The 17,241-nt window shown below is 34.4% G+C and overlaps 1 pseudogene; it reads left to right on the forward strand.

Annotated features, from left to right (window-relative positions):
• The first annotated feature begins 16,172 nt into the window (after positions 1-16,172).
• On the forward strand, positions 16,173-16,897 carry LOC116571487 (annotated as a pseudogene).
• Positions 16,898-17,241: the final 344 nt, after the last annotated feature.

Below are 17,241 nucleotides of genomic sequence, written 5' to 3' on the forward strand. Positions count from 1 at the left end.
CTTTGGGAATTCCTAGTCATCCACAAATATTTCTTGACCGTCAACCTTGTGTCAGATGTTAGGAACACAGACACAGTTGGGAAAGAAATACAGCATCAAGTAAAGACACAAATCATTATAGATTGTATAACTGTAACGTAAAGAGAGACAAAGAGGGGGCTGTGTGGGGAAAAATGAATCTCTCAGTTTACCCACCATCGAATATCAAAACTGCTTTTACTTGTAAATGGATTAGTTATGAAGAGGGGTAAGTACAGCTGGAATCATTTCAGTGATTCGTCCAACGTTGTAACATTTTGGCCACGCATCCTTAATTCCTGGCATTATCATTATAAGCATTGTATCACTTCAATTAGACTATGTTTGAGTCTCTAGAATATCAGGAAATAAAAAATGCTTAAAAATTTGTTTTGCAGTGGTACCTTCCTAGGGTGTCTTGGTAATACCTTATTGAGGTTCTATTTCACTTAAACAGGTTGATAGCATTATTTTAAGAATTTTGTTTTGAGGGGCGCCTGGGTGGCTCAGTGGGTTAAAGCCTCTGCTTTCAGCTCAGGTCATGATGCCAGGGTCCTGGAATCAAGCCCCACATCGGGCTCTCTGCTCAGCAGGGAGACTGCTTTCTCCTCTCTCTGCCTGCCTCTCTGCCTACTTACGATCTCTGTCAAATAAATAAATAAAATCTTAAAAAAAAAATTTGTTTTGAAAGCATGTATTAAAATTACATGCATGCACACACATATATAATGTAAATGTGAATATATATTCATATTTAATAGTGAATATTTATAACAGCATGTAATAACATTGCTTGGACTATTTTCTGGCATCCTTTGTTTATCTTAGTGAAAACTTAAAATGTCGTAACAATAACTCACATGGCTCTCAACATAGGAGTTTCTGAGAAAATTCTTTAGAAAGCCAGTTTTACAATGTATTTTCTACTTCATTTGTTGAAATTATAAGAGATAAATCACAACAAAGACAAAATAAGAAATAGATAATATTCCATGTGTGAATGATTTACTTTTTATCTCTGGAAGCACTGTGTTTCCTTTATCTGCTGTGAAGCTTTAGTCAAATGGCCAGTAATATAAAATGTTTATGGTTTTTGATTAGAGTTATACTTTCTTGACCTATCTGATTCAGGCTAGATCCTTGTCACAGTTTTTCATTTTAATGAATAGACAAAACTTCTGAAGAAGCTTAAGTTCTGATTTCTCTTTTTACACTGAAAACCTCAGAGAGTTTGAAAAAACATTCCTCTTCCAAACATAACTATGATTTTACAGATTGTATTCATTTCCATAAAAGAATGGAGCACATTTCAAAGTAGCACTCTGCTTTTCAATGGAATAACATAATGAGTTATTTTCAGACTATCCCCAGTTTTTAATATCATAAACTTTACTTCCTTACCAAGTCTTTCAAAATAGTACATAAAGAAGTAAATATGTAAACACGTTCATCTGTTCTTTTCTTTTTTTTATAAGAATCTTCTCGCTGGTTTTGAAATACTCTATTTGAAGAAAATAAATCATGCCAGATTTATTTGCTTTTATTATATTTACTATTTTCATTGAAATATGAGTTCCTAAAGTAATGTCATCTCACTTTGCTATTTTGTTTGCTTTAATTTCAACCACCTTCAGTACTAATTGTGTATTTCACAAAATGACAGCTTTAAGAAAAAATAGACTTACATGATGATTTTTACCAACAATTAGGTCAAAAATGGCTTTAATTCTCAATATATCTTGCCTTTTCTATCCTGAAATATTATTCTTTCAAAAATGTTCTTTAACTGGGATGACAAAAAATATTAATAATGGAATATGAAAGACATAAATTTGAATTAATTTGAATTGCATTCTATGGTTTTACTAGTAATACCTTAAATTATTTTATGCCAATTCTTATTACTCAAACTGAATATATATATAACAGGTATGTATAATACATATAATATATAAAGCATATATATGATACTGATAACAGAAACATCAGCAAAACCAAGTAAGTTATGAATATAATTTGAAATCCCACAATCAGATAAAACTCCTATAAGCTTTCTCCAGGCAAAACTATGAGCCATTACACACAGAGCTCTAAAAACATGCAGAGCTATATTATTGCAACCTCTATAATCTCAGGACCAAGACAGAATTTGAAGTGGGGGGTCATCATATATGCTGAAATTTCTCTTCATCAAGTTTTCCCCATCCACTGACCTATCCTCAGTTGTTGATAACTTGGAGTTAAAAAGTATTTCATTAATAGCTCAGTGTGTTTTATATAGATACATAGATAGATAGATTGTTATACACATATATGTGTATTATAATGTATATAAGTACATATTATATCTGTATTATATGTATAATGCATATTTAAAAATAACATATTGGAACCCTTTTAAATTCGTCCCTAGATCAGGTGACAACTATAGTAAACTAGATCACTATTAAGAGAATACTGACTTCACCTACCCACCCTTCCTCATAGTCCTTTGCTTCTTGCCTTAAGATTGGGCTATGACAGTTGTTTCAGCCCATAAAATATTAGCAAAATTGAAATGACCTCACATGTTTGAGCCTGTATCCTTGCATTTTTGCCATCCCTGTTAAAAAAAAAATATATATATATATACTATATATATATATATGTATATATATATATATATATATAAATCTATTGCATAGCCGAAATGCCAAGCAGTCAAGGCCCAGCCAGATCTGCTGAATCATAGCGAACCTCCAGACTGGTGAGTGTGAAATAAATATTGTGTTCCATATACCACAGAGGCTTTTACCATTGTTTATTATGCAGCAATAGCTGTTTAATACAAAAAACATTTGGGAAAAGGTGACCGAATCATACATTTCAAAGGAGAAGAATATAGGCAAAAATTATTACCACTGATCTTCTAGGGTCAGAAATTTTCTTTCACGTTACCCATTATGAATGCTTTTGTTTCTCAGACGTGTCACTGCCTCTACAAAGCAGAGTAATGTCATTACATATGCTCTCTCTAATCCTCACAAAAATGCTTCACAGGAGATGGCATGACTTCCATTCTGTAGAGGCTCAGAAACATTAAAGGAATTGTCCTCGTCCATGCAGGTGGCACGACAACAGCAACCCAAAGGGATCGGAACTCAGGGGAAATGCATGTCAAGAAGTTAAAAAGAGAGCTCTAAGTAATTTAGGACTATCAAGAGAGAAGAGCACTTCCGGATAATAATTGTAAAACAGCGCAGACCAGACAAGCATTTGTAATCTGGCATTTATCGTTCAGTCTAAGATGACAAATGAGAATATTTGTTCAAACCTCTTTAGCGTTCATCACGCCATCATTGTTCATGATATTCTCCATATGATATGTCGGTTTCATGGAAATGAGAGTCCTGCCCTGTACAATGAGAAAAAATGAGATTATTGCAAAGATACATTAGGTGCAGAGAGCCATGAACACATAAGGCAGTTCTAGAATCCCCTATTCTCACGGTCTTGTTCTAAGTGTGCATCTGTCTTCTATCTGAAGTTTCAGTCCTTGTTCCCAAATAGGCCAATCCATCTTGAATTCTCTAGTTGGAATTATGGAAGAATGCATTCTGTTTGTTTAGTAAATTACTACAATTTTTGAGATCACAATTACTTATTATTATTTCAGTGATCAGAACTTCTGATGGACAGAATTATTATACTAAGCTATTTTAGAACAGGGTCCTAATGCATCATATCAGGTTAATTAATAGTGATCCTTGATCAAAGAATAACATAAGCAGTCTGTCTGAACCGGGAGGTGGGGCAAGGCAACCAAGCGGGCCTACTGGACACCACAGATACTGACTATCATGTCTAGTACGGGCAGTTACATTTTACTGATGAAAAGTAACTGACATTTATTCCCTTGTTCCTAAGTGTGTTCTGTTCTAAAGATCCTCTGGTAGATTTTGGCACGTTCTGTATTTCTACATACTGAAAGTATAGATTAAATCAGAAACTTGATTTCTTACTCCAGTTAATTATAAAAAGCTCATACCATGTGTATATCTTACTCTCATTAAAATTGGAATTTCTAGGGGTGCCCGGGTGGCTCAGTCGGTTAAGCATCTACCATCCTTTTGGGTCATGATCTTGGGGTCCTGGGAATGAACTCCATATAGGTTTCTCCGCTCTGAGAGGAGCCTGCTTGTCTCTCCCACTACTCTCCCCCAGCTCATGCCCTCTTTCTCTTTGTTTCCATCTCTCAAATAAAGAAATAAAATCTTTAAAAATAACAAAATAAAATAAAGTTGGAATTTCTAAACAACAACAACAAAAAATTGCTGCTCACTTCTGATTTTCAGCAGCTTCCAAAATGTGTATGTTTTTCCCAGAATCAGGATATTTTCCAACACTATACCAAACCAAATACCCTGATGGTCAGGATTAGCCATTTGAGAGGGAAGAGACTCTGCACGACAGTGGGAACAATGGTTCTACTGCCTGTTCCTTTAAGCTTTCCTCTGTTCGAAGATTAATTTGCCGTCAGAGCAACTGACAAGCATTCGTTTACCAAATAATGATTTTCTAAATTTATAATTTATCTTGTTATGTGATGTCACTAATTAGGTAAAACTATAATTTACAATGGTGGAAATTCCTTTCAGCTAATCATTACCCTTGGTTTGAGTAGTTAGAGGGGAAATGAATATTTCTATAAACAATGCATCCTAGAATTTAGAGACTGGACAAAAACAGAATCCAGGGTCACATCTGTCCTCCCCATCATCATATAAACTGCATTATGAAGGGCTTATCTATAAATATGAGGCTGTGGGGAATACTAAGGAAAATATAAATGTGACCCTTACAGGTATTAGGAGAGACTGCATAAAACTTTGTGAAGTATGCTCTAGGAAGGGAAGATACATAAGAACAAAAATAATCAAACAAAGGATGTTGTGAAAAGCCAATTCAGAAAAAGAATTAGAGTGGTATTTTATCTAAAAGAGCTTTAATATGTCCATAGCCCATGGTTCATCATATTCACAGTTCATCATATTCCTTTAAAACCAGAAGGAAAATGCAGTATGCATTTATAACCAGTGTTATAAAAGTAAATCTCAACCCAGACTCAGGGTGGCTTTTGCGTAGTCTGAACGTTTCAAGTTTTAGAAAGTTTTTTGTTGTTGTTGTTTTTGTTTTTTTTAATGTACTGGTTTTCAGAAAGAAGAAAGTCAAAAGATGCCATCCCCAAAGAATATACATTGAGCTTATCCTCTGGTCAAATGGGAGGAAATGATTATACTAGTACAGATGTTAGCTACCTTCATCAAACTGTAAAGCAATACTAAAATATGTTTGAAAGCATTTTAAAGATCACGTGGGAAATCTTGATTGGTGAGCTAACAAAAGGATCTTTCCTACTCATTTACATATACCAGTTTCCCTTGAGGAGGGTGAAAGATGACATATTTCCCCCAAATTGCTGGAAATTTTTCTTTAAACTGCTATGGAAGAAGAGGGTGAAAGATGACATATTTCCCCCAAATTGCTGGAAAATTTTTTTTAAACTGCTAGATTAAGATTTGTTTCTAGGGATGTTTCCTGAATAATAAACTCCAAATTAATTACATTCAGGTCAGTATATAGGTCAGGGCAAGTGGGGATTATTTAATTCAATCAAAATATCATATTGTCAAATTAACTTTATTCTTAAGGACCAGATTCTTGATATTCTTGGTGTCATTTTTTCATAGGAATAGTTGGTGATTTTGTTAATCAGTCCTGTTTTATGGGACCAAAAAAGATCTGAGCTTTATGCTGCTCTTTCTTACTTTTCTGCAGCCATGCCCCTTTCAGTATGTTTAATATAATTATAATACACATAGATTGAGAACTATATTATATGTCAATATATCAGACCTTCCCCAGCTTAAAACTATATGTTTATCACTTATATCACTAGCCTTCAGAAAATAGTACGTTTCCCAAATACCTGTCATTAATAAATTGTCCAAGCTGCACATACTGCTAATATTCTTTTTTTTTAAGATTTTATTTATTTATTTAACAGAGAATATCACAAGTAGGCAGAGAGGCAGGCAGAGAGAGAGAGAGAGAAGGAAGCAGGCTTCCTGCGAAGCAGAGAGCCCGATGAGGGACTCAGTCCCAGGACCCTGAGATCATGACCTGAGCCAAAGACAAGAGACGTAACACACTGAGCCACCCAGGCACCCCGATTGTTAATATTCTGATATCCTCCTATTTCCTCCAAGGAGAGAGTTCAACTTTAGAAATGAAAATCACTACTTAGAGCCACGTTTAATGTTAAAAGTTCATCTGACTGAGTAGAATTTATGCATACCACTTCTAGATTCTTAGACTACTTCTAAGTAAAATTATGTAACTTAGTGAATAAACTACACTCTGTTTCTGGGTGCACATATTGGCAAAGTTTATGAAGAAAACCAAACAATACAGGGAGATGCAACATCCATTAAATCCAGTGAGGAAGACCAGAAGACTGGGTAAATAATTATAACACAGTAAAATACAGTTTACAGAAGATACATATAAGGTATTTTTTTAGTTTTTTAAATTTTTTCCTTTAATATAATTTTTTAAAGTAATATGTTCAATTAGCCAGCATATAGTACATAATTGTAGGGTATTTTAGAGCCTGAAGTTGTGTGCCCTCAACTCTGCTAAAGTAGGAAGGAGAGCTTCTTGGGGAAGCTTTACAAGAAGATGATATTTTAACTGAGATGGGTAGTTGATTAGACAGATAAGATATAGAGAAAAAGTAATTCTGAGCAAAGAGAGCAGTCCATGAAAAACACAAAGGCTGAGGGGATAAAAGTGTAAGTTCTTTTTTAAAGATTTTATTTACTTATTTGACATAGAGAGAGAGAGAGATTACAAGTAGCCAGAAGAGAGAGGGGGAAGAAGGCTCCCTGCTGACCAGAGAGCCTGATGCGGGACTCGATCCAGTACCCTGAGATCATGACCTGAGCTGAAGCAGAGGCTTAACCCACTGAGCCACCGAGGTGCCCCAAAGTATAAGTTTAAGAGAAAAATGATTTGACTTTCATTCCAGTCTAATCCACTTATTCTTTGTGTCACTTTGGACGGCTATGTGGTTTCTCAAAGCCTCTGTATTTTTTTTTCCTTTTAAAATGGGAATAATAGGGGCACCTGGGTGGCTCAGAGGGTTAAGCCTCTGCCTTCGGCTCTGGTCATGATCTCAGGGTACTGGGATCGAGTCCCGCATCGGGCTCTCTGCTCAGCAGGGAGCCTGCTTCCTCCTCTCTCTCTCTGCCTGCCTCTCTCTCTGTCTGTCAAATAAATAAATAAAATCTTTTAAAAAAAATGGGAATAATGATTATATTTCCCTCTTAATGTTGAGCAAAGAGTAAATGAAATAAAAATGTAATATATTTTATACATCGCCTTTAATGATTCTGTCTTCCAAATACTTTTTCCATTCCATTAGGGGTACTGGAGCAGGGAATCTAAGCAGAAAGCTAGAGAAGAGGCCAGTGTACATAGGTACTGTGAGCTCATTCCAAATGAGCATTGGAGTAACAGGTATTTGGATGTTTGTGGTAACAGATAGGAACATCTATGCAAGACTTCAAGTAGAGAAGGGATGTGATCAGATTTTTTTTTCTAGAAATTTAACTTTTTCTGACAGCTTGCAAAGTAAACACATGAGAAAGGGGAATGAAAACAAGGACACCATGGAAATAAAGAGACACAAACGAAAGACATGCACATCAGATGGAGGTAGAATCTTCACAGGGCTTAGTGAATGATTGTCTGAGGAGAGAAAAGAGGAGGCTGAGGATGACAGGGAGCATGATGAGTCCAGAAACATTCCCAAATGTCCAGGTCTAGCTACTCAATAAAATAAGAAACAGATAATCATACAAAACTGAGTATCGTAAACTACAGACTGTTATATGGTTCTAAGTACCAAGTTATAAAATCCAGAGTTGGAAGTTGTTATTGGAACCCAAAGCAAGAAGAGGGATAGCCTCATAGAAGAAGATGATCCTGAGCTGTGTTGATATATGGATGAGATGCATGTTGGTGATCAGTGAAGTCGTCAGATAGATTCCAGCTTAAATGTGCAAGGCGGGACTGACACAGCAGTTCAGTAGAGTGCCATCAGATAGTCCTTTATGTTTTTATTTATTTATGTATTTACCTATGTTGTACTTGATTCCATGGAAAACTGGAGACAGTTAGTGGCTCCCATAAATGCCAAACCAGTCTATGGCCATACCACCCTGAATGCGCCCAATCTCATCTGATCTCAGAAGCTAAGCAGGGTTGGGCCTGGTATGTACTTGGATGGGAGATCTAGATACACCAAACCACAGAAAGAGTTGAGGGTAACCTAAAATACCATGAGGAAAGAATGCACTGAAACACAAGTTCATGTAATATAGCACAACAGCACAGAGTTGGTCTGTAGTGGGGAAGTAAATTACTTTGTACTGGTCATTTTGAGCAAAGATACTTGGCAAGTGGAAGGTAACCAAGCAGAGCTTCAAGTAGGCATCAAGTCTTAGAATAACAGGTTCACTCAGTCAATGAGTTCTATTATACTCAGATTATAATTATAGGTCTAGCCTTTGAAATAAAATTATCGACAGACACATTACTTTCCCAAGTGTTGTATTTAACATGACAGTGGACATTAAACCACTTTTTACAAAGAGTTCTATTTATTTTCTTTGCTCTTCTTTTGGGTTAAATCTAATTATACTGTCATTAATGGAGAGTTCATACATAAATATCATACTTATAAGAAGTTAAATGTTAAGTAATCAAATAAACAATCTAGCTAACAACCATAAAACGAATATGTCTATATCATCAAAACTAGAAGTGTGAACAACTCAAGCCATGTGACATGCTGGATGGTGAAAACACTAAAGGTATTACACTCAAGCAGAAAAGTTTACAAGGGGACATGGTAATTGCCCTCACATATTTGAAATGATTTAGTTAGAAGCTTGGATTATGTGCTTTATATGACCCCAGAGAGTGAAATAAGTTTGTGGTTGGAAGTTATAGATTGATTTGCTATAATAAAATACATAGAAGACTTTTTTAAGAAAATGGTCTCCAGAAATGAAATGATTTGCCTCAGATATTCATGTTCACATTTCTAAAAGCTCAAGGAAAGCTGAATGACCCCTTTTCTGAGTGTTGTCGAGGAAACGCATTCCAACCTCATCCAAGAAACTCCACCGCTCACCAGTGGGAACATTTAAAATGCATTATATTCCTTTTGAGCTTCTTATTCATGGTAAAATTGTAAAAATACCACATATCCTGCAGGGTCATTGTGAGGAATACGTATGATTAAACAATCAGAATGTGCCTAATGCATAATGGGCACTTGACAAATACTAGTGGAATATTAATCTGAAAGATTCAGTTGGGTTTATTATGCCAGGCATCAGTTAGAAGATAGCTGGAGGAAGGAAGCAGTCAGGTTTAAAAATATCTATTAAAACATTTGCAGATAAAGAAGTCTGTATAGACCTTTTTAATGTAAGCCTTTTTTATCTTTCATCAAGCTTTATAGTTTTCATATACATACATACACTAGCAGAGACTTTTTTTCCGCTAGTCTCAGTAGAAATCTAGAGGAGAAATAGTATAGTCTTAATAAGTGTTAAGTTCACCGCATGCAGAGACAACAACTAACAGTTAATAAAATAAGGTAGTAGTTTATTTCTCTCTTAGATAAAGGAAATGCCTACGAGACAGTTCATTAGTCTTGTTCATCAGGGTCCTGAGCTCCTTCTGTTCTAAGCACCTTTAGTGTACTGTCTCATGGTTCAAGATAAGTGCTCATTTTTCAGGTATAAATGTTGCATTTTAGTCAATAAGAAGGAAAAAGAGATCTAAGAATTAGATATTTTAGAAGTTGCACAGAATGCTTCCAATTACATCTCTGCCAAAACTTGGTCATTGGCTATATTTATCCTCAAGTGATCCTGAGAAATAAAATATTTTATCTGGTGGGCAAAATGCCCACTTAGAAATTGAGGTTCTTATTGGAATGAAGGGGGCAAAGAATACTGACATAGCACTTACGCCACAGGTGACTACACTCAAATAGGAAGTAACTTTGGACTTGCTTCAACACCTGAATAAATATAGTCTTAAATTCCCAGCATTTTATTTCAAAAAGTAATGGCCAAAATTATTTTTCCCTGAGAAGCTTTCAAACCAGGAGTGGTCAGTAATCCAAAGAGACACTCAAAAATGTCAAAAGATTCTCAGTTTATCTGATGCTCAGAAATATGATTTCTACTATACCCACCAAGATGAACTAGCTTCAAATATCACACTCTCACCTTGAAAACCAAATTAATTGACTTGTCACATGAAGTGATGAGACATAAATAATTTGGGGTTTTGAAAACTATCTGTTAATGATAATTGTGTTATTTTTAAAATAAGAAGATATTTTTCCCAGGCAATATGTAATAAATAGGATCAAATATTTATATGTAGTCCATTCTTTATTTTTTTACAAAACCATGTCATTGATTTACAGAAGATATTTCTTTTTATTTATTTGGTTGGACAATAGTTCATTTCAAAATGATTTTAATGAAAGTCGTTAAACTGTAGTAGAGGAAAAATAATTTCCCTCTACCCCTTTAATTTCTAAACTGGGAATCTTGTAACATAAGACAGATTGACAAGAGAAAAACAAACAGAATTTTATTAATATGTGTATTTCATGTATTCATGGGAAATACTCAAGAGAAAATGAAAATGGTCAGAGGTACCATAGAATTCAGCCTTAAATACTGTCTTCAACAAAAGAAAGAAGAGTGTGGGGGAGACCAGTTGTGGGGGGTAACCCGGAAAGGCATGGTAAACAAGAGTAAGGTTCATTATGCAAATTTCAAGTTGGTGTCTTCTCCATGAATAAGAATTTCTTGTGATTTAGTCATTCTTTTCTGCCTGATACAGAGAGGGAGACATCCTTACTGATGGAGATTTCCTTTATAAATGGAAATTTCCCTTACGAATAATTTCTACTCTATTCTCAGAGATTCTTTTGTGAATTCTTTCTCAAAATAATCAACTCAAAATAATCCTCATGCCAAAGAGACATATTTTGAGGATGGTGTGTTCTGCCACCGTTCACTCACATGAACAATGATCTGAAATATAGGACTGTTTTAAAAGGCTCAAGATAGCCATTTTGTCTATTTGGTTGATACTTCTTCTTCCCTAGGATGACTCTTCTGCTAGTATTTAAGTTGCAATTTACTTATACCCATGATTATCAAGAAAAAATAAAAAATAAATGTTAGTTTCTCTCTTCCAAAAGTAATGATTACGTAGCAAAAGAAAACATTTTAGTGTAACTGTTTTTTAAAAATTAACATTTTCAAGGACACCTGGATGACTCAGTTGGTTGGGTGTCGGACTCTAGATTTTGGCTGGGGTCATGGTCTCAAGGTGGTGAGATCAAGCCTGGTGTTGGACTATGCATCCAGGGCAGAGAGTCTGCTTCTCCCTCTCCCTCTGCTCCTCCTCTTGATCACATTCTCTGTCTCTCTATCAAATATATAGATATATATACATATATATAAATATATATTAATTTTAAAGATTATATATACACACGAATATAAGCTTTAAAAATTAACATTTTCAGTTAAGGGATTTTAAAATAATTTACTATAATTTAGAAGACATCAGTCATCTAAAAGTTTATTAATAGATGGGATTGGGAGGGAGACAAACCATAAGTGACTCTTAATCTCACAAAACAAACTGAGGGTTGCTGGGAGGAGGGAGGTTGGGAGAAAGGGGGTTGGGTTATGGACATTGGGGAGGGTATGTGCTTTGGTGAGTGCTGTGAAATGTGTAAACTGGACGATTCACATACCTGTACCCTGGGGCTTAAAAATATATGTTTATAAAAAAGAAAAAATTTTTAAAGAAATAAAAAAAATAAAAGTTTATTAATGAAGAAGCCATCAAGTCTTGATTTTTTTCTTTATATTTTATTCAGTTCATGAATTATTTTTCAAAATAAATGTATACTATAGTTTAAATTCTCCTGTCCAGTACATTTTAAGAAATATTTATAAAATATTAAAATATCTTATTTAAAATTAAAAAAAAATTTAACATCATTCAAACTAACAAGGTAAATCTGACTTTGAAAACCAACCTTCCCATACAGTGCAAAAAGAAATGAGCTATCAGACCATGAAAAGATTTGGAGGAGTCTTAAATGCATGTTACTCAGTGAAAGAAGACAATCTGAAAAGGCTATATATGGTATAAGCACAACACAGGACATTCTGGAAAAGACAAAATTATAGAAACAGTAAAAAATTATAGAAACAGTGATTGTCAGGGGTTGAGGGCCAGGAGAGAGGAGTAGAGAAAGCAGATAGTATTTTTAGGGCAGAAAAAAGACTATAAAAATGGATGCATGTTGTTATCCATTTGTCTAACTCCACAGAATATACAACAGCAAGCGTGAACTATAATGTAAACTCTAGACTTTGGGTGATAATGATGTGTCAGTGAAGGTTCAGCGGCGGTGACATATGTACCACTCTGGTACCAGACGTTGCTAATGAGACAGGCTATGCATGTGTGAGGGTGAGGTGAACATGGAAAATCTCTGCATCTTCTCTGCAATTTTGGTAGAAAAAGTAAAAAAAAAAATCTTAATTTTAAAAAAGTCCACATTGATGCCCAGTAATTTAGGGTTTTCTCCTTTATTTCATATCTATTTCAATTTATTTGGAATAGAAATTTTCATAGTGTAGCAAGATAACTTCAGAGAAGCTAGAAACATTCATTATCTGAGATATGAAAATGTCTGAGGACAAAAATATATTTTAATGCTTTAGAAACATGCTTAACATAAACGGATGTTAAATCCGTATTGAACTCAGTGGTATTAGCAAATGATAAACCTCTAAAATTAACTATATTGTCATCTGCTTAAAATGTGGAACTTCTAAGCTCTCAAAGTTTTCATTCTTTGACTTTAATGTAATACAGTGAGAACTTCATTATAATGTAATGTTCAAAACATTACTGAGATACAAAAATTATCCCCAAGTTAAAAAATGCAGTTTGCTGTTAAGCTGACATTACAGTTTATAAACAATTTCAGATGGGAGTTCTTGAAGTTTTTAACGGTATCCATCTTCAACACAGCTCCTGTTTATCTCACTGAAACTGTATTATGTTTCAAAATCTAAAATTAACCAATTAAAAACATTTACAATTAACAACATAAATACTTTTCCTTAAACAGAAGCTCATTATCTCTCAGGAGGACTTCAATAATAGCTCCTAATGGATTTCCTAACTCCCTGCAACTCACAACAAAAAGTACACTAATAGGACAAAATTTTGCAACATTTTAAGGTAATTTTTATCTGAATATGCCAAATTAGTCAAGACAATTTTATTTGTGTGTCTACTGTTGAAAAAGAAGTTTTTTCTTTTGTTTGTTTTTTTTTTTTTTTTCTGTATACATCTACCACAATGAAATTCTAAGCAGGGAAAATAACAATCACCATTATTTATTGAGCACCTACTGAATTCTGCTTTCAGTTTTAATCACTTTGCTACATTATCTCACTTCATCCTTACATTACTATAAGAAAGCCATTGCTCTTTTGAAACAGAATTCTACAGAAGCTCTTAAACTGGCCTGAACTTCCTTTGCTAATAATTAATGGCCAACCATCGTGGTTTGAAGCCAAATATATGATTCCAAATATTTATTTTTTAAAGGTTTTATCTATTTATTTGACAAACAGAAATCACAAGTAGGCAGAGAAGCAGGCAGAGAGAGAGGAGAAAGCAGGCTCCCTGCTGAGCAGAGAGCCTGATGCAGGATTCGATCCCAGGACCCTGAGATCATGACCTGAGCTGAAGACAAAGGCTTAACCCACTGAGCCATCCAGGCGCCACACCAAATGGTCTTTTTTTAAACCGTTATACTCTACTGTTTTACAGCTATTCTTGAAAAATATAAATATGAAAAACTAATCATTTAAAATCATTGAAATATATTTGCATATTTTGTTTTGTTAAAAAGATCCTTTTGTCTTTAGTTATATATTTAATATTTCTAACCATCAGGGACTTATAAGGTATAGGTGAAATGGAAATAAATTCAAACTTGTTTCCCTTGACGTGACTAAGCTTCACAGGCATAAGAGAGGATGGAAGAAGAAAGAAGCTCTTGACAATATATGAAAAAATATATGAAACAAAATTAAGATGATATAAATCTTGTGTGAATGATCAGAATTGTTCTCACTGCTTCATAGCTTCCTCTGACAGATACATCGTGCACCAGTCCTACACCAGAGAATATCATACCATATGTTGTTCTTCAAATATTGGAATATTGTAAAAACCGCTCAGATTTTACAGATTTGCCACTTCTAATGGAGATTGGAGTGGATTTACGATCCCCTGGGGTCTCACCAAACATTTTTGTTAATTATGGCCCTCACCTTTTTAAGCTTATGACAAGAGGTTGTACTTCTTCCTTTTGATTAAGTTTGAGATGACTTTCCCATCTATTTTTATTAATTTGGAAGGAAATCGGGTAAAAATGATCCTGTGCTTTGCTTTTATTTTACCACCCTTTACTAAGCAGTATGCTGATAGCATTTTAAACATGATTTACTGAGAAGGATTTGTGTCATATGTGACTACCAAAAGTGGGGAACGAAAGCCGTAGCCCAGCTAAGATCCCATTTCTGCATTTTCAGCTGTATCAAAGCAGTTTTATTTACCCGATTGAACATTATCCTGGGAGAAAGAAGGTTTGGGTTCCTGTTAGTCTGCTGTTAGTTGGTATGCATCCTATAATTAGAGGGTCAATTTTTTGGATAATAAATTTCTCATAATTTTATAATTTTTATAATTCTAATTATATTTTAATAATTTTATTATTTTATAATTCTAAATAAATAAATTGAACATTTAATTGTTTTCATAATTTTATAATGATATCATAGTTTTATAATTATATATAATAGAGTTTCATAGTTGATCTATAAGTTATCCTCATTTGGAAGTCATATTAATTTATTTTTTCTCATATTTCAGAACAAAATAAATATTTAGTGTACTATCCTTTATAGTTTGAGTTTCATTTCTATTCAATAAATACATACATGTTGATCACTGATCTCTTTACTAGGCATTATGCAGAAAACAAAGACAAGGAATTAGAGTTACTGAGGAAAGCAAAGAGAAGAATAAGACAAGTGTTTTAATAACTAAGTTGCAGGATAGAATATGGTAAGTATCATAAAGTACGTATTTACGAAGTGCATATGGAGGTTCAGATGATCTAAAGATCATTATTCCATTTTTTTCTCACAGAAATGATATTTGAGATAAGTCTTAAAGGAAGAGATCAAGATTTAAGGTAGAAGAGAAGCAGATAAACAGAAAAAGTAGAACTTGGTTTATGGATGTTTGGAAAATATTAATTAGTCCTCTGTTCTACACTCAAGGAATACTCTGAAAGCTTATATGAGATAAAGCCAGAAGCCTTCACAATTTTTTGAATGACAGTTTAACTTAAATTTTAGAAAGATCAACGTGACACCACAATGGACACTGAACTGAGAAGGGGGGGGGGGAGGTGGAATGTCAGCCAAGAGGAATGATCTGAGTAAGGAAAGAAATAAGGAAAATATGAATTAGGATTGGTTTGGTGCAACTCCAAGGAGCAGAGGACAAAATTGAAGAAATCCGCCAGAAAGTGCAAAAACACAAAAGATGAAGAAAATTGTAAGTAAAATAAATAATAAACAAATAGAGGATCAGCCTGGGGTTCAAAAGTTCCAAAACATGAGTTACAGAAAGAGAAAATGGAAGGGAGAAAATTGACATAGAACTACTTCATGAAATCTCATCAAGCTTAAGAATGTGGAATCTCAGAATGAAAAGTGTCCACTAAGAAGGCTACAAAATGAATGAAAAGAGACTCACAATTAGGTAACAGTATAACTTGATTTTAGAATCTCTGGAATAAAATAAAGATTTTAATGGCCTTAAGAGGTGAAGAGGGGATTTTGGTTTTTGCAGGACCAGCATGGGCCTCAGGCTATTGGAACATTGTAACCCAAAACATGGATATCAGACCAAATCCTACAATTGATATCAACAATATGAGTGACAAAATTTAAAAAGAAGAATTAAAAAGCTCCCTATATTCCCTGTTTTCTCAATGTGATCACATGGTAGATATTGTAGCTTTAAAGACAGTGAAGATGAGGGGACAAGCCTTTGTTATTTTTCAGGAACTGGGCTCACCCACAAATGCCTTCAAACAGTTACAAGGATTTCCATTTTATGGTAAACAAATGCAAATCCAGGATGCAAAAAGAGATTCTGTTATAATATCTAAAATCTGTATTACTTTTACTGACAAAGTGGAAGGAAAAGAGAAGCACAAACTTTGAAGAACTCTTTACAACAACTTCACACACTGTGCTCGCTTCGGCAGCACATATACAACAACTTCACACAAAAAGCCTGGTCTGTGAATACCACATGCAGCAAATACCCAAGGAGATTCAACACCAAACCCTCAGATCCCTGATTACCCTCCACACTGCACTTTATTCCTTTATTGTTTCTCAGAAGAGACTAATGGGATGATGTGATCCATGCTGTTTAATCAGTTTCCTGGTTTCAAGGAAGGATGTTTGGTACCTAGAGGCATGGCATTGCTTTCATGGAATTTGCAAATGACGGACAGGCTGGAGTTGCTGGGATGCTTTACAAGGATTTGAAAATCACACCGTCCCATGCCATGAAGCTCACCTATGCCAAGAAATTACATACGAGATAGCGGTCTTTATAGGACTTGGTGTTTTTTATAGTGTTTTGTTTTGGTAACATTTGGTCGGATCATTTTACTAGTGGGTATGAGGGGGAGTGAAGGTTAAATGTTTGTGAATGATTTTAAAACAATACCTAGCCTTTGTTTTGCAGTAGTGAACTATGAGATATAAAGACCTTAATTTTGTTCAATAAACTTTGATTTGTATTCTAAAAAAAAAAAAAAAAAGAAAGAAAGAAAAAAAAAGAAAAGAAAGAAAGAAAGTGAAGAGGGGAAATGGGTAACCAATAAAGTATCAGAATACAAAATTCACATGGGTGTTATGTCCAAATCACTGTTACGTATAGCAATGA

The sequence above is a fragment of the Mustela erminea genome, chromosome 13 (assembly GCF_009829155.1).
Source record: "Mustela erminea isolate mMusErm1 chromosome 13, mMusErm1.Pri, whole genome shotgun sequence".
In the NCBI taxonomy this organism is placed as follows: domain Eukaryota; kingdom Metazoa; phylum Chordata; class Mammalia; order Carnivora; family Mustelidae; genus Mustela; species Mustela erminea.